Source organism: Otolemur garnettii, unplaced genomic scaffold (assembly GCF_000181295.1).
Source record: "Otolemur garnettii isolate 467f Iridium unplaced genomic scaffold, OtoGar3 scaffold00061, whole genome shotgun sequence".
In the NCBI taxonomy this organism is placed as follows: Eukaryota; Metazoa; Chordata; class Mammalia; order Primates; family Galagidae; genus Otolemur; species Otolemur garnettii.
Genome location: NW_003852456.1, coordinates 9,318,149 through 9,343,677, shown reverse-complemented (window position 1 = coordinate 9,343,677; position 25,529 = coordinate 9,318,149).

Here is a 25,529-nt window from a genome sequence, read left to right as displayed (position 1 = left end):
GGCAATTACTGTCATATCAGATACTTCCAATTACAACCAGGGTTAAACAAACACATAATTGATGACTTTAATGATTGCAAACAAAAGCTAGTACTGAAATTTACTTTTAAAGTGAGGACCCTATAGTCTAATAAAAATATCTCAAGTACTACATTTTAAAACATTTCAAATAAATATGATGAACAAGGATATTTTTCTTATCAGAACATATCAAAGGATTTTTATAGTCCTCTTCGTGGGTTATTTTGCATTCCAGGATTTTCAAGAAGGCAAATAGTAAAATGAAAAACATGTGCAGGAAATTAGTACAGCAGTTGCCCCCAGCTGCTAAAGGGGCTCTACTGTGTTGGAAAAGCCTTCAAGGGGATTTTCTTACTTTTTTTGGGAAATAAGGTCTCACTTTATCACCCTGGGTAGAGTGCTGTGGCATCATTATAGCTCACAGCAACCTCAGTCTTTTGGGCTCAAGCGATCTTCCTGCCTCAGCCTCCCAAGTAGCTGGGACTACAGGCACCTGCCACGAGGGCCAGCTATTTTTACTAGAGATGGGGTATTGCTCTTGCTCAGGCTGGTCTCAAACTCTTGAGTTCAAGGGATCCTCCCAGAGTGCTAAGATTACAGGCATGAGCTACCGTGCCTGGCCTATTAAGTTAATCTTTATTTACTTTTATCTTTTGTTGATATTTTAAACTTTGTTTTGCCACTGTACCTTCTGACAGTTTATTATTTATGTAATTTATGTATAATTATATTTGTATATAATATCACTGATTTGGATATACCAAGTAAAGTATCATACCATATGTATAACACATAGAAATTATTTTTGGTTTTTTTATTCTTTTCTCTCTAGTTATTTTCTCTGGTTTCATTGCATTAACTGTAAGTTAAATTTTGTGCTAGCTGGGAAGGGGAGAACAGTACACATTTTGCTTTGCTCTGACTTTTCGGTGTTCATGCTACTTAGTAAGTGATAGGCTAGCTTTAGAGTTGCAGTAAGCATATTACGTCAACTTAAAGAAAAATTCCTGGTTTTCCATTTTATAATGTATTTTATCAGAAGTGAATTTTGAAGTTTGTTAAAGTATGTTTTTTCAATATTTCTGATGACAGTCACATAGTCCTTCACTCTAGGTAGTGGTCGCAGTAAGGGGTTTTCTAACATCAGGCTGCTCTGGCATCCGTTCTTCTCAGTCCTGATGTTTCATTTTTAACGTGCTATTGGATTCTGTCCCCTGAAACTTGATTTACATTTTTTGGTCTCAACATTCTGAAGGAAGATTGGTCTGTGTTTTTCTTTACTGTGTCTTTTCTTAGGTTTATGCCATCAATAATATGTTTTCTTCCCACTGTTTTGCTTGACTAATAAAAAAATATATTTTCTATGTAATAAGATTTTTGGAAATGTCTTCTTCTTCTATGCTTAGAAAAATTTAAGTAGCATTGGATTATCTAGTCTTCGAAGGTTTGGCTCAATACCCCCATGAAACTATATGCTTGTGGTAAATTCTCCATTTCTCTGTGAAAATTGATACAATTTTTTTTTTTTAAAAGAAATCCACACTGGGGTCAGTAATAGGCAAATAACAGCCCCCTTGTGAATCTCTTAAGTTACATAATAAAACGGACTATGTAGATGTGATTAAACGTGTAAAGACACAGAGAGGGGAGCTTATCTTGGCCCACTTGGTCACAGAAGTCCTTAAAAGTGGACAGTGTTTCCTTCAGGTCAGAGGGATGCAAGCCGACACAGGGTTGACCTGCAACTGTGGCACTTACTGGCTTCACAGATGGAGAAAGGGCCTATGGAATAGGAATGGGCTCTAGAAGCTGGTGGACCCTCTGCTGACTGACCAGAGGGAAACAGGACAGCCACCCAGAAAGAAATTCTGCCACCACCACACAGGAGCAGCGAGTATTCTTTTCCAGCTGCTCTGGAAAGGAGAGCAGCCTCCTTGATTTTAGCTCACTGAGGTCTGTGCTGGATTTCTAACGTACAGAACTGAAGAATAATGCGTAGTGTTGTTTGAACACACTGGTTGGTTGCATGGTAAATGTAACGGCAGCCATAGAAGAGAAATAGTTACCAGGACAGACGGGACCAAGCCTGCCAAATACATTCTCCCGGGGACCTGGCTCCTCTTGCTGGGTTTCCCCATTTTCAGAGACTTTATAAAACATAGACTCATGATTTTCAAAGTACTATCTCTTGAATTGGTTATTTCCCCATTGCCATTTCATATACAGAGGGTGCCTGAAAATGCATACACGTTTTAAGAAAGGAAAAAACGACATTAAAATTGTAGGTTGTAGATCCCCCATCCTAGAATAGCCCTTTCATTGTATATTTTATATAAAATAATGGCTCTTGTTTTTAAAAAAGTATCCAATAAAAGAGAAAGGAAATAATTACCTGAAATTTCTGCACATTGAGAAATATCATTAATATTTTAATGACTTTTATGCACTTTTTAAGGAACATACACATAAACTCCTTTTCCCAAGGATTTTATCTGAAGATGGTCATATAATTATACTGTTTTTACTGTTAAAATGTTTTTTCTTTTTGAGACATAGTTTCATTCCATTGCCCTGGGTAAAGTGCTGTGGCCTCCTATATAGGGGACCAGTTCTTATACAACCGGTGGGTGTGCCTAGAGTTTGGTGGAGAAGGAGAATGAAAGAAAATAAAGAGAGAAAGTAGGACTTAAAAAGAGTGGGCCTCGGGGGCCAAGGTCACTAACACGAGGAACGGTGGAGGCCCTGTGTTCTGGGTTAATTCAGTATTTATTACATATATTGTATTTAAATCAATAAATGAGTAATTATGGGGGAAAGGAAAAAACTGTATTATATGCCATTTTATATCATTTTAACTTGGCTACACTTTAACTTTTTTGGTTAAGTTGTTTTTTAACAATTTTTATTTTACTCTATGTTATTTCTAAACTAAAGAATTGGATGTGGTCAAGGAAACAAAGAGTAACATTTAGAAGTAGGCTATGAGAGCAAATAGCACGTTTTGCCTGTGTATATAGTTTCCACAGGAGGTAATTAAGACTCTGGGTCTCTGTGGGGCAGATAGGCTGAGCCAGACCCATATCGTGGGGAGAAAGAAACTGGGTTTTTTTTTCTCTAACCCCAAGAGATTGTCTTTTCTATCAAGGAGTCTGTTGTCGCCGCTCTCAGCACATTTTGTAAGGCTGATTTAGCCCTCAGAGACCTTTGATTTTTGTTTTGTTTTGGAGTTGGAGACTGATGAACTTGATTTATTTAAGTCATAACTATGTACATAAATGCATTTATGGGGTACAATGTGCTGATTTGATGTACAACGTGGAATCCTTACATCAAACTGGTTAACATAGCCTTCACTTCACTTATTTCTCTACTCTTAATAGTTTTTTTTTGAGACAGAGTCTTGGTAGAGTGCTGTGGCGTCACAGCTCACAGCAACCTCAAACTCTTGGGCTTAAGTGATTCTCTTGCTTCAGCCTCCCAAGTAGCTGGGACTACCTGCCACAAAAGTCTGCCTATTTTTTGTTGCAGTTGTTGTTGTTTAGCTGGCCTGGGCTGGGCTCAAACCTGCCAGCCTCAGTGTATGTGGCTAGCTCCATAACTGTGCTATAGGCGCCGAGCCTACTCTTAATAGTTTTGAAATGGACCATTGCATTGTGCACATTAGGTGAGGTGCCATCAAATACCCTCCCTCCTCCCGGCCTCCTCACTTCCCTCCCCTGTCCCTCATCTTCCCCCCTTCTTTCTGGACTATAGTTGTGTTTTATCATTAGTATGAATGTATAGGTGATTATATATTGGTTTCATAATGGTATTGAGTACATTGGATCCTTTTTCTTCCATTCTTGAGATACTTTACTAGGAATATGTCCCAGCTCCATCCAGGTAAACATAAAGGATGCAAAAGCATTCAATAAGATCCTAGCAATAATTCAACAGCACATCAAAAAAATTATACACCAAGATGAAGTTGGTTTTATCCCAGGGTTACAAGGTTGGTTTAACATACATAAATCTATAAATGTAATACATCACATAAATAAAATAAAAAACAAAGATCATATGATTCTCTCAATTGATGCAGAAAAAGCTTTCGGTAATATCCAGCATCCTTTCATGGTCAGAATACTGAAGAAAATAGCCTCAGAGACCTTTGTACAGGCTTCCTGGGGGGAGGGGCGAGGCCTTTGGGAGACAGTTCTTGTCTCTTTTATCTAAGGTTTGTGCTGTCGCGTGGAACAGGCTGAGGGGCTCTTGATACGCATGGTGGTCTCCCTGTGTACATACTCTTTGACTAATCTTCTATTTCTCTTGTCTCACAATCTGCATTTCCTAACTGTTAAAAATATTTTATAAATTCCGGTCTAAATAAATGTTTTAAGAGGATGGCTTTGTCTGTCTCTGCTCCTCAGAGAGTTCTCTTGCAATTTCACCCACACTCATAGCTCACAGCAGCCTCAAACGATCTTCCTGCCTTAGCCTTCTGAGTAGCTGGGACTGCAGGCACCGGCTACCACACCTAGCTAGTTTTTCTATTTTTAGTAGAGATGGGGTCTTGCTCTTGTTCAGGCTGATCTTGAACTCCTGAGTCCTCTTGTCTCAGCCTCCCTTACTGCTGGGATTACAAACTGTGCCCGGCCACTGTGAAAACTTTTTAACAATGCCGGTTTTACACCTCTCATCGTCTCTTTCCCTCCTGCCAGCTGACTATCCCTAGCTATCAGTGTTACCAATTTGGTATGTGTCTTGGCTTCCCTTGATTCACCGTTATATAATTATATTCATGTATGTATATATTTAATACATACATAGAAGCTTCTGTATAGCACACACATTTTAACACACTGCTGCCTGGTCAGGAGTCACCCAGGAACCGGGGTAGTTTCTGCATCAGCTTCTCACTTAACAACGCGTTAACAGAACAGCTGTTCCTTGATTCATTTCTCCCACTGAGAATTGACTCTCAATTCTTAGTTGTCCCCAATTCAGCCTCTTTTATTCTCTTTCCCTTCTTCATCGCTCAGCTGCTTGTAACATAGAATCACGTAGTGCCTCTGACATCTTAATTTGTAGAAATACTCAAATATTTCAGTACTGTTTGCTTTAGAGAGATAAAATCATATATATTCCCCTCCCTCTTACCTTTTATATTTAACAGAATATTTCAGAAATTTCTAAAATAACTGATTATAGGTTGGAATTATTCTTTGTAATTTCTGTGTGTTAGGTGACATCATGGTTTTTACCACAACTTACTCATTGCTTTTACCTATTAGTAAACATGATCACCATCCCCGTTTTATGCCCCTGCCCTAAAAAACTACATTAACTATCCTTGTATACTAGGGTTTTATTTCTGTGTGATCAGTTTCCAGTAATGGGGATGCTGATTTGAAGGTATATGTATTTTAAATTTTAATAGATATTGCCAGATTGTTTTCTCAAAAAGTTGCACCAATTCCTAGTTTTTTCAGCAATGTGTGATATAACTTTCCACACCTCTATCAACAATAGGTGGCATCGCTCTTTTAATTTCTACTAACACCCCATGTCTAGCAAGAGTCTCGTTGCTACTTTAATCTTTCATTTTATAGTAATTGAGATTGTGTGCAAATATACATACATATGTCTCTATTGTGTATCTATATACATGTATATATGTCTGTAAACACACACAATCTCGGGGACTGAAGGTTTGGCTTAATACCCTCATGAAACCATGACATATATGTGTGTGTGTGCACATGTGTGTGCCTATATTTGGCAGTTTTGGGTTATTTAAAAATAGCATTAAAAATCCATGACATTTTTAGTATTTCACTGATAAATATTACACTATAAATTTGTTTGCCAAAGGCCACCTCAACTGTTTGAAAAATAAAAAATCCTATGTATAATATTTTTCTGGTGTAAAATAACCAGCTAACTTCTGCTTTTGTTTTCAGAAGCCATTTTAAAACTTAAATACCCTGATTAATTGGATGTTTTATTTTTGTTTAACCTAGTAGGTGATTAAATAGTAGGAGTCTACTGCCAGGCAGCAGCTTCCTATGAGTCTCATTACTTTAAAAGTAAATATATGTCTATTTTTGTACTGTTAAAAAATGCTTGGGTTACTTTTAATCTTAATTTTTTTGGTAGTCAGGTTAGAAAACAGTTGATTGCAAACTCTTCCAGATTGATATGGTCTATACAGGGTAAAAATTTTTTTTTTTTTTTTTTGAGACAGAGTCTCACTTTGTTACCCTTGGTAGAGTGCCGTGGCATCACAGCTAACAGCAACTTCAAACTCTTTGGCTTAAGAGATTTTCTTGTCTAAGCCTCCCAAGTAGCTGGAGCGATAGTGCCTGCCACAATGCCCAGCTATTTTTTGTTGAGATTGTCATCATTGTTGTTTAGCTGGCCAGGTTTGAGCCTGCTAGCCTTAGTTTTTGTGGCTGGCGCCATAACCACTGTGCTATGGGCGCTGAGCCTATACAGAGTAAATTTCAGGAGACTGTTAGTTTAAAATGGATGAATTGACCTAAAGACTAAGAGAAATAATTGTGTTACAATTTAGTATAGAAACATCCTCTCTGATTAGGTTCAATACTGACACTGTTGATTATGTTGATATAACTGATTCTGTTGAACATTAAAACCTGTCTTCCCAAGTATAAAAGTCTTGGGTAAGGTGCTTAGAAAGGACAGTCAAGTCAGATCAGGTAATTTTCAAATAGAATGATTAATGTACGTATAATCAATTTCTCCTTTTTAAAATATGAAATCTTACAAGGTTATTCCCTTATGTTAACACATTAAATTTAAAATATTACAGCTTGAATCATTTGTGCTGGTCCTGACTTTAAAGTCTATTCAAATATCCCAGTCATATTTTTACATAGACAGTATATGTTAATTTTGTGGTCACAACTGGAAATGTTTTAATACAAAAAGGGGCACAAACATTTTTAAACTAGTCTTAGAAATTTGAAGTGCATGGTTACTGTAGCTGCATATAATTGACATATATATTATGGATGCCAAATTCAGATATATGTATTTGTATTAGCAGATAATTTTACCCCTAGTGGTATCTTGTTTCTTTTAGATGTTTAGGGGCTTGTAGACTGCTATATAAGTTGTCTGAGGGGCGCTAGGTAATTTTTTTAATGTAAAGATATACAGAATGGTAGCCACTTGTTTTGTGTGATAGGGACAGAAACTGATGTAAATGTGGATGTTCTCATGGCATTTTAAACAAGCAAAAAAGTTAAACTGTCTATAAAGAAACTGCATTTTATAAGTTTTATTATTAAATCCACCACTGCTTTGCTGACCAATAAAATGGAAAATGTGTGCTTTTATAGGTTTATAAAAAGGTAAGCTATAGTTTCATGAAAAATATCTTGCACCGATTGAATACAGGTGGTTACTTGTTTAGACTTTGAAGATGGAAAAGCTTAGTATAGATGTCTGAAAAAGGTAATATGGCACAATAAAAAAAAAAATCTTCCTTTCTTTGCTCATCAATCCTTTGGGTATTCCGTGTCAAATAAACGCTACAACAATTTATAGAAAATGTACACAGTGGAAGTGCCAACATTAACACTGCTTAGGACTGGATACCTGCCAGGTTTTTCTCACCAATATTTAACGTGAACTAAAATGTCTTTTCCATTGGAAGTGTGAGAAGGAGCTTGCTTTCCTATATTTGGCAACACGCTTCTGTGAAGTATAAAGTCAAATGCCCGTGATGTTCTCTTTATTTCACCCATGATGAATTGTGTTCATTTGTTTAAGTGCATGTGGCAGCTTTAGTGTTCCAACTATAAATTTTGGTTAACTTCTATTGACATGCTGTATTAAACTGAAGAAAAACAAATTACACTTTGCCCATTTTAATTGACTAAATGTGTCAAAAACACAGTAAGTGTAACAAGAGAGGTCAGAGCCTTGGTCTACACTGTAATGGGTGTCATGGCAGGAATCCAACTTTTCTTGTACATTTCATTTTTCATGGAGTTTTCAGTCAAGGCATACGTTTAATGTTCATTTCCACTTCTCATTTGTACTTCAAAGTTTATCACAGGCCGTGTTACTACCAAGAACACTTTTGGCTTGGGCTAAAGTTCCCTTCGAACTGATGTGTGAGCCCAGAGAATCCTGATGTTCTCCTATAAACAAGTCTTGGAATGGATTTTGGTACCCTGAGGAATGAGATGGTGGTTTATAATCACACCCACAGATCACTGCAGCACTCTTTGGAAAAGACCTGGTCTCCGGATCTCATCCCCCTTTCCAGGGCTGAACAGGCAACCACATACTTAGGAGCTGGATTAAACTTGGCACAGTGGATTCCTCTGAGACCTGATTAAAGTTACCAGTTCTCATTCTCAACCTCTCTGTCCAAGAGTTTATATACATCTTTATTACTTCAATAATTTATCAGCTTGACATTTGATGATGAAATACCTTTAATTAAGCTTTTGCCCACCTGTTGCCACACACTTTTCTTCCACTAGTGCTATCTCTTGGTGTGGTATCTTTTGATCTCCTTTCTCAAAATTAGCTCCTTTTCAAGAGTTCAAATGGTAGTTGCCAGCCTGAATTTATGTCTGGGAATAGTCCACCCCAGAGCAGGTGTTTGTAAAGTGTTCCGTTTTGCATTGGAGAAAACAATTGGAATTCCTAAGTCTTAAGGATTCTTCCATTTTCATCACTAAGTGGAAGAGCCTCATTTCTTAGCACACACTTTGCCAAAAAGAAACTAGAGTTTTATGCTGGTGCCAGGCGCAGTGGGTCTCACCTGTAAGCCCAGCACTCTAGCAGGCCGAGGCAGGTGGATTCCTTGAGCTTAGGAGTTTGAGACTAGCCTGAGGAAGGGCAAGACCTTGCCTCTAAAAAGATAGTCAGGCATGGTGGCAGGCACCTGTAATCCCAGCTACTCAGGAGGCTGAGGCAGAGGATCACTGAACCCAGGAGTTTGAGATTGCTGTGAGCTACAATGCCATAGCACTCTACACAGGGCAACAGAGTGAGACTATCTAAAAAAGGGGGGGGGCTTTATGTTGGCAGTGTTAGAGGGCTGTCAATACGTATTCTGCACTGATGGGTTTTGGGAATGAGAGGGTAATGGAGAGCTCTATCCAAGAAGCTCAGAAAACTGCTTGATGGAAGCTGATCTCTGTTGTGAGTCACACAACTCGTGTGCAGTGTGAAAATTGATTCTGGTGCTGCATGAGTTGCAGATAACTCACATACAGAAAACAATAAAAAACTAAATTTTGCATTAAATAAGAAAGGATCAACTTATTCTTGAACTTTTGATTCTATTTTCATAGAAAAACACTGTGACCCCAAGGAAAACATTTTTTTTCTTCCGAGTGTGGCAGTTGATGTATTACTAGATGTTTATGAAATTGCCTGCCACATCACAAGGTGTTAAGAGGGAAAATATGTGTACGGCAGTTTATTTTTGAAGTTGATTATCTTAAATATTGAAAATTTCTAAATTGATTAAAAGGGAAAGTGCCACCATGTTGAGTTCTTATTATGTACTCGACATGCATATCCTCATTTATTGTTTAATAATCCTGTGAGCTTTTTACAAATAAGAAAACTGTAGCTTAGTGTTTTGAGTACATTTCTCAAGATCACACTATTTACAATTGGTGAAGCCTTTGTCTAATTTTTTTATTTTTTACTTTTTTGAGACAGAGCCTCAAGCTGTCCCCCTGGGTAGAGTGCTGTAGCATCACAGCTCACAGCAACCTCCAACTCCTGGGCTCAAGCGATTCTCCTGCCTCTGCCTCCCAAGTAGCTGGAACTACAGGCACCCGCCACAACGCCTGGCTATTTTTTGGTTGCAGCCATCATTGTTTGGCAGGCCTGGGCTGGATTTGAACCCACCAGCTCAGGTGTATGTAGCTGGCACCTAGGCCACTTAAGCCACAGACGCCGAGCCCATATTTGTTTAATTTTAAAGGATTTTGTGACAAGGTTAAATCTTATTCCAGTGCATTCTTGATATCTGAAATCTTTTAAACACATATGAACACTATCAAGTACACGGGAATGTTGCAGAAACTTCAGGCTAACTCTCAAGAGCAAGTTTTGGAGGAGGATGAACTCAAGTTCAAGTTCTAGCTCTTCCACTTACTAGTTTTTTGACCTTGGGAAAACATTTTTAAATTCCAGAAGCCTGTTTCCTCATTTAGAAAATGGACACCATAATAGTCCCTATCTCTTAGGGTTGTATAAGGACTAAGTGAGCTAATTCAGGACAAGCACCCATGTGAGGCAGATACCAGTGACTCACCCGACGCCAGCTCCTTGTTTGCTTTTATCGTAAGCAGTGACAGGCCTGGTATATATTAACTCTTTCAATTGACAGGAATTTCCTTGGCAACAGAATAGATTTTTTATATATTAAATATGATTAAGCAGAGAAGCCTGAAGTGCTTTTCTAGAATGAACTGTACAAACTGTATGAGGAATGAGAATGGTTTTCAGAAGTAGATCTGACATTCAGCGACAGCTAGGGGAGAGGACAGCACCGATGTGTTTTCTGCCCTTGGACTAATAGCTTTATCCTTCTAAGGTGGTGACCTTGACTTCTCTCCGAAAGTTATCTGAATTCTGGCCCAGGCTGCTTTAGGATCTGACCTACTATCTGACCCAGCTAAATTGAGACAGGAGAATATGATTTTCGCACAGGTCACACCTAAGCCATTCAAAGTGCTTCTTATGTTTTTGCTGTGGCTGAAGATGGTGTTAAGGCAATTGCAAAAAAACAATAAAAATTGAAATGAAACAATAAATAGAACAAAAAATAGACGAAGAAAGAGGAGAAAAAGAGTTTCCATCTAGGGTTCAAATGCCTCCAGTGGTCAGTTGGTCTTAACCTTTTTTTGATAATTATATTGCGTGCAACAGCAAAGACACAAAAGGGGAATCAAGGTCTTGGGAGTTATATTGATAAACTACGTGTGCTGCTCAAAAATGGCATGGAATATCTTGTTTAAGCTGTAAAAATATATTAGCATGTCATGTTATCTTCATAAATTCTTCTCACACGTAGAGTGGGTAGAGTTCCCGAATCCCAAGGCACATTACCAATTCGGCTGGTCATGGCAATTCATCAATTGTTTTGTCACATATTTGCAGGCTCACAGTTGGGACCGAGGTATTATGGATCTGGAGAGTTTGATAATAGGTGAATTATTAGCTGTTGGGGACAGATTTGTTTCTGAGCCTTTCTGTGGCAGTCTCTCATAGAGGAAGGCAATCATTCTCATGGAATTTGCTCCCTCAGACTTAAAGAGATTTTGAATATAGCTTGTAATTTTTTTTCCCCAGGAAAATTTCATTAGTGGTTAATTATGACTGGTAGAGCTTTCCAGAAGTTCACCGAGTGTGTTGGGAGTTCAAACGTGTCACATTGTGAGCAGTCTTGCTGTGGGACAGCACTCCGCATTCTTTGTCGTGAGGTTTGACCACATTCTGCAGTTTCTTTTTAGAAGCACGAAAGACTTTTAGGATTTATTTTTTCTTAGGCTGGACAGTTTTACCTTCTGTTTTTTGAGCATGTGCCTAATACTGTCTGATTTGGGGTAAGAAAGAATTTGTGCCAAGGAATATTTAAGCAGCATCTAAGTTTGATAAATATACAAGACGTTAAACCCTGTTAGTGGATATTGCAAATCAAGCCCGACAAACCCGCACGTGTGCTGAAACCAGGTCGTTCCGATCTAGAAGCTTCCCAAAGAAGCCAGATCATATCAAGGGCAGATTAAACAGAATCAATTTCTCTTCCAAAGAGCACTTTTGTGTGGGATGCAGAAAGAAGATAAAACACAAAGGAATGCAATAACCTTAGTACATTTTTTTCTCAAAGTTTCAACTTTCTATTTTAGAAGGATATTTTCATATTTACATGGTTATTTATTTCACACACTGTCATTGACTCCAAATTTAGCTTGACTATTAGAATACTGTAAATTACTTCTTTTTTTTTTTTTAAGTGAGGGTAGGAGGATATGCAAATGAACGGTTTCCAAAAAGTCAAAAAGTCCAATAGTTACATTGGAATACTTAGATAAACACACGATTTAAATTATGCCAGACCCAAAGTTTTTGCTGCGAGTACAGTGGCTGTCAGAGTTCTCCACTGTTTCTTTGGTCTGTCCTTCTGGAGGCTGGGCTATCTGGATATGGCAAAGCTTAGAGATGAAGAAAAAAGTCACCTTGGCAGTGGAATTCCAAGTGACACTCATGTCTACAGCAAACACTCCAGAATACTGGAGTCAACTTAAAACATTGTTAACTCCTTCGTAGAGTATCACAAGATTCAATAGCAATTTGAAACCAGGAGATTAATGATCACAGCTCCACACGAGAGAAAATCTCAGTGAAACTCAAGAAGGGGGAAAGAGGGGAGGGGCTTTGGAGCGTCCCACCCAGTGGGCACAATGTGTGGATACGTGGCACACTCCCTGGGCACAGGACACAGCTACTACTCCGATTTTTACCTGTCATATGTAAATCATATAAACCTAATGGTCTGTACCCTCACAGTAATCTGAAGTTAAGACAAGAATGAAAAAAAAGTTGTATGTTTTTGCTGCTTTGGGATATAAACATTTTGTGGGCAATGCAGCTGATGGTCTGGAATGAGATTCAGGGCTTGAAAGGCCTTTGGCCGTGTGCTATCAAGGACTCACAACTGACATGAGGTGTGAGTCACGGCTTATTTCTGATATGGTATTTCGAGCCCCATTGTCAGCCCTATCCCATGCATTTCAGAAAGCCCTGGGCCTAGGGCCGACTCAGTCCTAGATTTTATTACTCAAAGTGTATTGTGGGGAATACAAAGGACATCTAAGCCATAGACTGACACTCCAGAAACTTCTGTTTTATTTGGGGGATGCAGCACTCATAAAAGAGCAGTTTCTAGACAATGAGCCCAGGCTTTGCTGGGGGTGGGCAGGCTGGATAGGAGCTGGCTGGGGAGTTGGACGGCCCCTCTTGCTCTCATCTGCTGGTGTAACTCAGCCACTGGATCAACATGTGCTTAGTGGGGCCGACTCTGTCAGGCGCCTTGCTGGGGACGTGGCGCGGAAGGCGGTGAACGCTGCTGCCCTCATGAAGCGTAAAGTCTTCATGACGCAAGAGACATTACACACGAAAACAAACACTTGTACATAGCAGTGAGTGGCACCAAGGAGAGAGAGCAGGATGCTGGGAGAAAGGCTGGCGGCCTGAAGAGCACCCTTTACACCAAGACTTGAAGGACACACAGGTTGAGTGTTTCTCATCTGAGTTGCTCGGGATAAGAAGTATTTCCGAGTTCAGGTTTTTCCCAGATTGTGGAATATTTGCATGTACATAATGAGGTTTCTTGGAGTTGGGATCCAACTCTAAACCTGAAATCCACTTCTGCTTTAATGCACAAAGGCTGAAGGTGCTTTTATATAATATTTTTAGTATTTTGGGCTTAAAAGTAAGTGTTGACTTTGACCCATCACATGAGGTCAAGTATGGAATTTTCCACTTGTGGTATCATGTGAATAGTTTAGAATTTCGGAGCATTTTTTTGTTATTTTTGAGACACAGTTTCACTCTGTTGCCCAGGCTAAAGTGCAGTTGGCATCATAGCTCATAGCATTCTCAAACCCCTGGGCTCCAGAGAGCCTCTTGCCTTAGCCTCCTGAGTAGCTGAGACTACAAGTGCCCACCACAACTATAGGGTAGTTTTTCTATTTTTAGTAGAGACCCATCTACTCCCATGTCACTCTTGCTCAGGCTGATCTCAAACTGTTGAGCTTGAAGCAATCCTCCCACCTCACCCTTCCAGAGTGCTGGGATTACAGGCTTGAGCCACCGTGCTCAGCTTGGATTTTGGAGCATTTTAGGTTTCCAATTTTCGGATAAGGGATGCTCAGGCTGTACTTATTAAAATACAAAGACACACCTCATACATAGGATATGCTAAAATTAAACCTAGCTGAGGCCGACTAGTTTTCACATTTTCTTTATCTGTTTACCCATCCATAGACACTCAGGTTGATTCTGTAAGTTGTCCTCACCAGAGTTCTGAGCAAGATGACAAGGAAAACAAAATCAGTGCAACGGGGACCAGAATATTGCCGGCGTGACTTGGCAGCTCACGCAGACAACGTGGCAACCACAGGCGTGCACACACTGGAGCCTGCGTTCACAGGATTTCTGCACGCAGTCTCCGGCCCTGCTGTGTGGCTGTGGGGCTGTCCAAGTGCAGGACCGTCTGAGAGAAGCCGAACATTCTGTGGGCAGCTGCTCCTGGGAGGGACGGTGGGCATGAGGCTGGCCAAGTCCCTAACCAGGCAGGGGACTAAGGGGAGTCCCTCCTTGTGGAAACCAAAGAACGGGGAAGAACTTCTGTTCTTGGTAAGGGTGTCTTTGCTCATTTAATTCTCACCGTGACTCTTTAAAGCAGGTTTTACGTGACTTCACAGATACAGAAGCAAAGGCACTAAAGAAGCAGCAGGAACAACTTGCCAAGTTCCCGGCAAGGATGTGGGGAACGGCCTCTGAACCTGGGGAGTCTGGCCCCCAAATTCACCTCCTCACCCCCTCCATCCTCCTCTTTCCCAATCTTTTTGATCTGAGCTTTCTTATCTGAGAAAACAAAGGAATTTGACTAGAAAAAAATCTCCAAAAATTCCTTTCATCATTAAAATGCTTTAATATGCTTTTATAAATATCTCTGTGAAGTATTTGAGATTCCTTGGAGAAGGGGTGATATGGAACAATAATATATACAACTTAAAATGTTATTTTGATGAGAAGCCATAGTGGGTAATTGTAACCCAATTCTGTTTTCAATGTGGAAAACTTAACAGTTTCAAAAAGTACAGACAGATGGAATTTTGCTAATGCGTCCAAGAAGGGAATATGATTTCACACGCATGTTATGCGCGAGTTTACCAAGGCGGTCATCCTGTCCGGGGCCCAGGCAGGAAGCCACGGCGAAAATCCGCGGAGTGAAACGTCAAAAGCAAACACTGGGTGATGCTGGCCCCTGGAATAAAACCACCTGGGAGACCGTGCCGGCCGAGTGGCTGACAGGGCCTGAATTTCCCCCAGGCGTTCATACGCCCCAAAATGGACATCTGCTGGCCGTAACTCAGGAGGTGACACGCTTAGCACACCCTGGGCATACCGGGGTTGCCGTCCCCAGCGGTAAATGGCGACATTTCTCTTTGTGTCCTAAACAAATAGACCCTCATTTATAAGTTCCTAAGAACTAGTTTGGAGCAAAGAGTTAGGGTTATAATCTCAGCTAAGGATGGAATGTTGTGATTTAGGGACCAAACTCAACTTTGAATTAGTGAAAGGGTCCGGACCTCCCCAACGTGGTCCTGATGGCCTGCTCTTGATGCCCTCCTGGTAGCAGAGAATTTACTCCACATTTAATGGGTACAGTGAATACACTCTGGGCAATTGATTAGGAATGGTATTTTCAATGGGGGATTTAAAAAGTATCATCCTGAGTTCATAAACTTCTAAGAATGGCTTCAAACCAATGCAAATTCTAATTATGTAAGTAACAGTTCAAATCACTTCAATTTTTATGTCAAATTAATTGGGTAGTTGGCAAGTGCCAAGTATCTTTTATTCAACACAATACATTTGAGCTCTGGCTGGTGAGCTCCTCTCTTATCCTCCACCAAAAATATGCAGAAGCCCTTTGCTGCGTGAGGTTCTGTGCCCCTCCTTTGCTTATTAATCTTTCTATCAATCCCTCCAGCAATCAACTCCATCCTGTTGCTTAAAAACAACCCCCAAATATTAAAGAATGGTATTACCTTTAATAATCAAAAACTAAACCTGCCAAGTGTGACATTTTTTCTCTTTGTAATATTTCCTTTATTCAGGGGTTAATTCTCAGCTTACACGACATATCTCCCACCATCGTTAGTAGCACGATTTTCCAGAAGGCTTCTGCTAGCACCTCTGTGATTTATTTTTGTTTTAAAAAAGAAATTTTCTTTGCCTGCTGGAACTTCACATATACTTGTTCCTCCAAAAATATGTGTGTGTGTTTTACTATATACCCTATGCCTTTAAAAATATGATTGTATACAAAGCAAAAAAGCAAAAACAAACAAAATAAAACAAATAAAAGAATCACAAAATGAATGGGATACTGTGACTTCTGATTTCCACAAGGCATCTGAGCACAATTTCTGAGCAATAAACTTTCGTTTTGATGGGCTCCGGTTTGCTTCTGAGGACAGGTTTGTTTTAGTGACTGACGTCGGGGGACAGAGGAGATGAAAGTGGTAGGGAGTACAGTTGGCTTGTTGGAAAGGCAAGTGACTCATGCCAAGTGCCCTGCAGCAAAGTGGGTTAATAAAATAAATAGAAAAGGCACCAGGCTTCGCTCTTTACTGCGATATTACAAAGTATAATAATGTCGCTGAATGTGTAGCATAAACTAAAGCTACATTATATGACTCCTAATAAATTATATTGATGACTTGGTAAGAACAAATGAATAGCAAGTGGCAAAAATAAATGAATTCAGGAGCTGATGTGTATTAAAAAAACCTGAAACATCCAGGATGTAACATCTACATAGAAAGAAGACAGGGGACGGCTGAATAGCGTGACTCCAGATGCTGCTTATTTTGAGAGCAGCGACCTGGGCCTTTTGTGCAATATTCTGTGATTTCTCCACCTAGAAGTAACTTGCTGTGGGTGCGATGCCTTCTAATCAGTGGGCAATGACTGTTGACTGGGCCTCAGTTACCGACAGCATTTAACTTTCACCACAACCCAGTCAGGATGGCAAATAACCTTCTTTTTTTATCCACAAACAAATCAACACTCAGACAGTTTAGGCCACTTGGAAAAGACCATCAGGCGTTGTGAACACAGCAGGCCCTTGCTTTACCCAGGCCGTGTTCTAGGCTCTCTGCTGGTCAGTCTTCTCGAGGAAATTCCCAGCAATAACCACAGAGAGGCTAAGTGCGGATGCAGAGCACTGGCTTGGTCTGCGGTGAGATGCAGATTCAGACTCCCGGCAGCGACAGAGCAGGCTGACAGTTCTCTGCTGGGCATGCACCTGCCTGGTGAGGAGAGACTGTCTCCCCCACCCCCCCCACAAGGCTTTGGTTCTTTGTAAGCACATTTGAGCTTGCTACTCTGCCACGTGGAAACTACTCTCCTCGGCACGGACAATGTTATTTTCAGGGCTATGTTTATGTACAGTGCCAAAGAAAATACACACTTGAGAAAAACACTGAATAATTTTCTAGATAACGTCGACTCCATGGCTGGTTGTTTATGAGATCAAGTTGCTATTTATAAACTCTCAATTTTAATAAAAGACATTTTAGCTGCTGAAAAATGTTTGATGTGTTGTTTCCAATGTTTGACGTTTTAGAAGTTCAGCATGACATGGACTTTCCAGCCACATGGAACAATTCAATAGAGTTATAGTACAGTGGAGCTATCTGTAGATCTGAGTGGATTTAGGAGAGAAAGATGGAACATCGTTGACCAGTCATCCCCGATCTGAACAGTGGGACTGGAGCCCCAGCTTCTTCCTAAGAACTACCTCTCTCTTCTAAATTCACTAGGTTTATAAATGTTCCACTAGGTTTATAAATGTGACAGTTGATCCACTCAGGGTGGGAAGATTCAAGTGGGGCCATTGTATTACCCCCATCTGGTCTCATTGATTAGGCTTGACTAGTCAGAATCTGTTCTGGGTGGACTGCAATTCCATTCTGGCCTTAACTAACTACTTAGAATTAATATCACACTCCAGAGGTTTAAGGCATGATTTTCCCCCAGGGTGAGGCAGTGCACTGGTGTGTGGGGAGAGGGGATTCCTCTTCAGCCTTCTCTCGACTACTATTGCCACATTTCAAATAGGTCTTTGGTTGCTGGTTTTAGAAGGTGGGAGTATTGCTTTGAATTTTTTAAAGCAAATAAAATCTTTCTTTTCTTTTTGGCCAGGGCTGGGTTTGAACTCACCACCTCCGGCATATGGAGCTGGTGCCCTACTCCTTTGAGCCACAGGTGCCGCCCTAAAATCTTTTCTTTTTAAAGTTTTCTTTTAAAAACTTTGCCAAGGCTGTAGCAAAATGTAAAATTGCCAATAATATTTTAAAGCAATCGTTAGATTTGGAAATGAAATATGAAGTTAATAGATCATGTTCAAATGGCATACTGGTGATAAATTATTATCACATAAAATTGTAAAAAAATCAAATAGTTTGATTGCTTGGTATTTTATTTTTAATTTGATGCCAAGATGCTTTGGTTTGAATGAACTCACCTAAGTAGGTTTCCCTTGGTGAAAATCCAGAGAAATTTGCTTATATTTGTTTCTCCATAGTTCCAGGGAGAAGAAATATCTTACCATCTAGGAGGCTCGGCCGTGTATCTTAAGTTAGCCTGATTAAACTGAACAATTTATTATAGCCAAGGCTACGCTATTGTATAAGCAGTTAGTACGTATCTCATATGCCAAAGTTGTTAAAAATAACAAAGGCCTATTATCTTGAATGTGGGAAACCAAATTATTTTTTAAAGTGTGATTAATTGTGTGAGCTTGGACCGTTTAAGAATGTGTGGTGAGCGATATTCCATGGGAACTTTCTCAGTATATGTGCAACTATGTAAGCAAAAAGTTAAAACACAGCTTCTACTGTCCCTGGCATTCATTAGCATAGCAAAGAAAGCAGGAACAAACCCACATTTTACATGAAAAGACTTAGAAATCTGTGTCTGCTTACACTTGCACTATTCACTCGGTGGGTGCCAACTATAGGAACAGAAAGGATTTTTATTTATAGGCCTATCACCAAAATGTGTTCTTCATTAATTCACATTTTTCTCAGCCTCACATTACTTCTTGAACCCATCCAGGAGGATTTTAAATGCTGAGAGCAATTTAAAACTGAGCAAAATTTGTGCACACCCGTTTTCCAGGGCTTAAGAATAATTGAATGGAAATGTCCTTACCGCTCATTTGATATTTTGTCAATTTGTTTACTTTTAATTAACCTGAAGAATACCACAAATGTGAGCTTGGCGGGGCCTTTTGAGTTAAAATCCATATTGGGAAAGAAATAAACCTTCCAAGTCCTGCCAAAGATATTTAGAAATGTATTTCTCTCAAGATTAAAGCTGAAAGTCCGAAGTAACTACAGTTTATTCCAACAGTACAGTCAGTGAAACTTTGTTATATCGAACATTTCCTTATATATGACATTCATTAAAACAGAAAAGGCCTCATCTAAAAGCTTATAAAGTGACTTTCTTCCATATAATATTTTCCTGTACGCAATGTTAAAAAATTGCAGTGTCCTGGAAAACATTATAAAGGATTTTCCTCGTAGATCTGTGCTTGTTGTTAAATTTATTTTGGGTTGTCTGTCCTCTTGCTTGGTTTTTCATAGTTTTTTACAGATTCGGTTCATATATTATAGGGGAAAAAAAACATAGTTTGCCTTTCAATAATCCATGAGAAGCTGCAGTGAGGTCCTTGACGGCATATTTTGTTCTGATACAGCTTCTGCTATGCCCTTCCGTTTATTCCCGATGAAATGCGTCACCTATGCTATTCTCTGCAACTCAATGGAACGAGAAACTTTTGTTTGTAAATTAAAGTGATCCTCTCAATCTGGAAGGTAATTTTACCTATATATTGTGTTGTAAAACTATATTTCATGGGCAAAGCCTCCATTTAAAGAGTGACAGCTGATTCATATTGCTGTGGTGTAACTTACCAATAAAATGATGGGAACATTTTTCTACAGTGCTGCAGGGCTACCAGGTTTCCAGTATATAGTGGAATCAGGATGGGGGGGTCTCCCTTTGCGAAAGCCCACAGTTTCCCTTTCGTCATGTCCTTTATGCTGAGTCTTCTCAGAGTCTGGGCTGCCGGCTTAACCTTACCAGCGGGAACTACACACACAGTCTGATGGGAGATTTCTATTCCTGCGAAGGTCTCTCCCACTTCTTGAGAATGTCTCAAATCCCAGTGTTCAATACTTCTTCATCTGGATGTTGAAGAGTTTTTATTTTAAAAACTCTTTTAAAATATAAACATTACTTTTGGAAGATAAATTTAAATTCTTCCAAGGAATGGCAAATACATGCCACTATATTGTAAACAATTTTCCAGAGTGGGGAAGGTCCATGGGAGCAGAAAGGAGAGAGAAGTAGGAAGAAGTCGAAGTCGCAGTCTTTTTCCCTGAGAAAGCCCGTGAAAAACTGCTTCCTGCGGTCTCGGATCTGTATGGGGCAGCCTGATGACGCATTTTCATAAAATTGTGAGCAGCCCTGTATAGAAGTTTTACTGGATGGGTTCTTCCATTGCAATGATTTTTTTTTTTATGACTTTGACTGATTACTTGTTTCAAGCAAAGCAAATTATTTAGAGACATTTGTTAACCATTACTAATATATTCATACTTTAAAGAACTACAGTGTCCCAGACAATGTGAGAAAAAGAACTTACTTTAAAATTTGTCTGAATACCACTATTAGATCATCTGAAGGAAACAGTATAACTAGCATCATAAAATAAATCATCCGTCTTTGGAAAAATCAAATGTCCCTTTAGGCTACAGTAGTGGTTGTGATTTTATGCCCATAGTGAGACTGCTGATGACTGATGTTGATGCTGCATTTTATTTTTAATTTCAGATTAATATGAGGGCACAAATAATTAGGTTACATTTTTTTTTTCAATTCTAAGGTAAAGTTCAAGTAGAAGTTGAGCCCTTCACTCAGGGGGTGTGCTGAGCATATTAGGTGAAGTCCTGCCAATCGCCCTCCCTCCTCCCCCTCTCTCCTCCCCCTCTCTCCTCTCCCTTCCCCTTCACTAGATCATACTTGTGTTTTTCTTTCGCATTGAAATGTAGTTGTTTATATATTGTTTTCATATTGGTATAGAGCACACTGGATACTTGCTTTTCCATCCTTGTGATGCCTTACTAAGAAGAATGTGTTTCAACTCCATCCAGATTAATACAAAAGATGTAACGTCTCCATATTTTCTATGGAGATAAATAGTATTCCATGGTGTACATATGCCATGGTTAATTTTTTATTTTTATTTTATTTTATTTTATTTTGAGATGAAGTCTTACTCTGTTTCCCTGGGTAGAGTGCCATGGCATCATTATAACTCAAAGCAACCTCAAACTTTTGTGTTCAAGCAATCCTTCTGCCATAGATCCTTCCTTTTTACTCAGGTTGGTCTTGAACATGTGAGCTCAAGCAATCTGCCCACCTTGGCCTCCTAGAGTGCTAGGATTACAGGTGTGAGCCACTGTACCCAGGTGCTATGGCACAGTTTTTTAATCCATTCATGTGTTGATGGTCACTTGAATTGCTTCCATATTTTGGCAATTATGAATTGAGCTATAAAAAATATTCTAGTGCAAATGCCCTTATGGTAAAATGATTTTTGTTCTTCTGGGTAGATATCTAGTCATAGGATTACAGGGTCAAATGGGAGATCTACTTTTAGTTTTCTAAGGATTCTCCATACTTCTTTCCAAATGCGCTGTATTAGTTTGAGTGCAAAAGTGTTCCTTTTTGTCACATCAGCGCCATGATGCTGCATATCCTGCAACATCAGTGAACCACCAAATTTATTATTCTCTTCTCCTGTTACATCTGTTACTCTGGTTGTCGAGTTGCAATTAAGAAAAAACTACAGTGAAGATCCTACAACATAGGTAAGTCTAAGCAAGTCAGACCCAACATATTAGACTAATTGATTAAAATGTGCAAATAAAATAATTATAAAAAATCATGGCCTAGTTAAAAATAATGTATAGTAACAATGTGAGGCTCAGAGTATTTGTGGGCTAGTGCACAAAATGTCTTTTGTATTGATGGGCCTTTTAGATTTTATAAGAGATGGTGAATATGTGAGGGAGTGATGGATGTGGAATCGAGTTTCCTTACCTAGAAAAAAGTGTAGGTTGATGATACCTTTTGTACTGCTCAGGTATAGGGGTGCAGACTTCTTTGTCAACTCCAAAGCCCCCCTGTGATGGCCTCTGCCTGCAAGTAAATGTGCAGGTGCTAGAGTCTCTCTTTGGTCAAGTTCATGCGCTCAGGTGGGATCAGTGGCCCATTTGCTGCCTCTGGGGACAAGCTGCCAGCCCTCAAGGAGATGGCTTGACACCAGGGGCTGTGTCTTAGGGGCTCTGAGTGCTGCAGGCCCTGTCCTGCCCCTGAGGGTCAGGGAGATCAATGTGTCCATCCCGGGTGGCATGGTTGGATGCTCTGGACCAGGACCTCTCAAACTCTGCTGTGCTCGGAGTCATCTGAAAAGCTTGTTGATACCTGGACGGTTGGGCCCCACCTCCAGTTTCTTGTCCCGGTGAAGTGAAAATCTCCTGTGAGAAGGAAACTTTGAGAACTCTCGCTCAAATCTATCTTCTGTTTCCTGGGGTAAATTTCTAAAATCAACCTCTTAAAAACCTGTATCCCTCTGTCTTGAAGAAATGGCTTGTAGTATACAGAAGATTCTTGCCATTTACAGGTTCAAGATGTGCAGTTTTGAAAATATGAAGGTGACCCCAATAAAATAATGTTTAATTTCACTACAACATGAATGTGAATTTCATATTAGGCAGCTAGGAGTGTGTATGGGTTTGCAGTCAGAAGCTGTTGAGCTAATCTACTTAAAGGTGGCATCAACGACTCAAACCATCTTTGTTTGCTACTCGGGACTACTGCACATTTTAAGTGAATACTTATACTCTCCTGCTGGGGTCATAAACTCCTAACTAGTCCAGGGAAGCAACTGCAAATGAGTGGAGTGATCTGAGCAGAGGATGAGGTGAACTGAGAGACTTGTGCCCATTTGGGAAGAAGATGCCAGGTAAGAACATCTTTGCCATGTCTTCCAATTTTAAGAAAATCTAGAAATCTAGATGTTTGCACGAAATCCCCCACCCCTATACTTTTTATATTTGTCCTCTGAATGCCCAGTAAAACACCCTTGCAAGGCAAATCTAAATTTGTTTTTACTGTCAAATGACACTCCAGGATGTGAGCATTAGTGGAGATGCTGGAAAGAAAGTTTCTGAGAATGTCAAGCATTCACGGTTCAAGTTCAATATTTTGAGAATTCAGTTTGGTTTAAATAGGTGACTGACCTTTAACAGCAGTTTTATTTTGATTAAGGACAAGCAGAGTGCTATGGAATTTCATTCTTGGGGCAGGAGATGGAGGAGGAGGTTCTTCACAGAATAACTAAAACAAACTTTAACAAGTATAAACTCGGTGCCACGGGTACAAAGTCCTGTGCCAAGCAGAGGCCGTGTTTTCTGGGCTGGGCCTCATCATTATTCACATTCTTTTACTAGCCTGAAAATCATTTTGGGAAACAAGTCCTCATTTGATGAAAGCAGATATAATTTTCCTAAAATGAAACAATTTGCCAATAAAATATCTTTCTCCAGGGCCAGCGTTGCTGTGTAACAACTGAGCTGTTTACGGTCTTCCCAATTATCCAGGACCAGTTTAATTCTCCTTTCCTTTGCATACCCGTTGGTGATTTTATTGTTTGTACCACTGCCATCCTGAGCCTGGCAGAGGGGATGGTAGGATGTGGTTTTACTAGCAATTATTTTAAGAGTCAGGTTGAGAGGCTCCTGGGAGCTCGGACTTAACTTGGAGTTAGGGTTTTGGCATTATTCATTTGTACACGGTCCTGCCAACCCTGCTTTCATTTAAGTAGCTGAGGATGACTAGGAATTATGCTTCTGCTCTTTCCAAAACACCCAGGATTTTTGGCATTTTGCCTCAAAAGGGAAAAAACCCAATCATTTTATGGGAGAAGCAAGAGGCGAGAGCCTGGACATTAGTTAGAGCTGGCACAGGGCCAGTGCACGGTGCAGCCAGGGCGACCTGACACCCTCACTTCGCACATCTCTAGCTTGCTTTCTGCACGTAGGAAGGGAGTCACACAGGCAAAATCCATCATGGGCCCAACTGTCCTCTGTGGAACCCCAGCCCTTCTGTCCAGGTGCCTCAGAAAATTGGAGCGAGATATAGAGAAGCTTCATTTCACCTGGAGCAATTCCAGTCTGATCTGCATGAAAGTTTATTCCAGAGAATTGTTTGACACTCCCCAATTCTTGATATGTAATCTTTTCAGCAAAGTTTTTTTGGGAATGTGTGTGCCCCTCTGAAATTCTTGTGTTGAAACTTAACTGTGAGGGGAGAGTATTAAGAGGTGGGGCCTTGGGGAGCTGATGACTGGGGTCAGTGTCCTTGCCAACGGGCCTGGGAAGCTCGTCTGTGTCTTCTCTTGTGTGAGGAAGGGGAGAGAAGTCAGTCTGGAAAGAATGGGTCCTCACCAGCGGCTGGTGTCTTGATTGTGGACTTTCCAGCCTCTAGAACAATAATAAATAACTTTCTGTTGTTTGTCCATTATCTACTCTAGGACATTTTGTTAATTCTGGCAATCTGAGATGACTAGATAAAGCCCAGTTTACTCAATATGGAGCTGCCTTGCTCATGTGGTCCTGTATGCTGTTTTTATGCCACATTCCAGGTAGGACAGAAGCCTCCGTGTCCCCACCCCTCATGGACTAGACAATCCCTGTCCATTTGAAACATTTGAGCTACACTGTCAAGTGCCTCCATGTGTGCTGGTTTTGTGAGAGCAGGAATCTTGTTCATACTACCCCTGGCTATTGCTCACATGGTCCTAATAGAATAGCCATCTTTGATGTGTTAAGATATATTTTGATAGCTTCATCAGTGGATGCAGTGGGAACATACTTTACTGTCCTCTGACGTTAATAAATTGCTATTCTAACACCACTCCCTCAAACTGAAATTCTTGCCATGAAAATTCTCAATATCTGCCTATTCCCCAGGAATTTTTCTTCTACCAGAACTTTAACTCTTGCCAGTTGAGGCCAGTGAGATGCTCTGTTTCTGCTTTCAGCCCTGCAGTGTCTCTCTCACACCCCTGGTGCTGCGCACAGGACATCCCCTATACTTGACATCCTACGAATGTTTTACATACTTGAATAAAGCTGAAAATGATGTGGGTGGGGAGAAGGAAAAAGAAAACTGTACTCAGAGAAAAATTTTGTGGGACTGTAGGTCTTGAGCTTGAAAAAATTGGGATGTTCTCGGAGGCCAGTGATTTATCTTGAGTATACACATGAATTCTGCTCTCTATTCACAAAATTAATCCTGTCTCAATATGGAAATGTTTCAACATGCTTTCAATTAAAATACTAAATATTTCTCCAATCAACTAAAACCGATGCATCTAGAATGATACTACTTGGTACATTACACACCTACAGGCACCGTGTCACGTGCTTGGAGACAGGACTCAGTGCTGGCATCCGTGTACAGCTTTCCAAGGGGACCATAGGGATATTCAGCAACGAGGTAGGGACCACTTTTCCTAGGATGAGCTCGTGAACTTAACCATCTGACCTGGTAAATTTTTATCTGACAGAACATTACAATGTCAG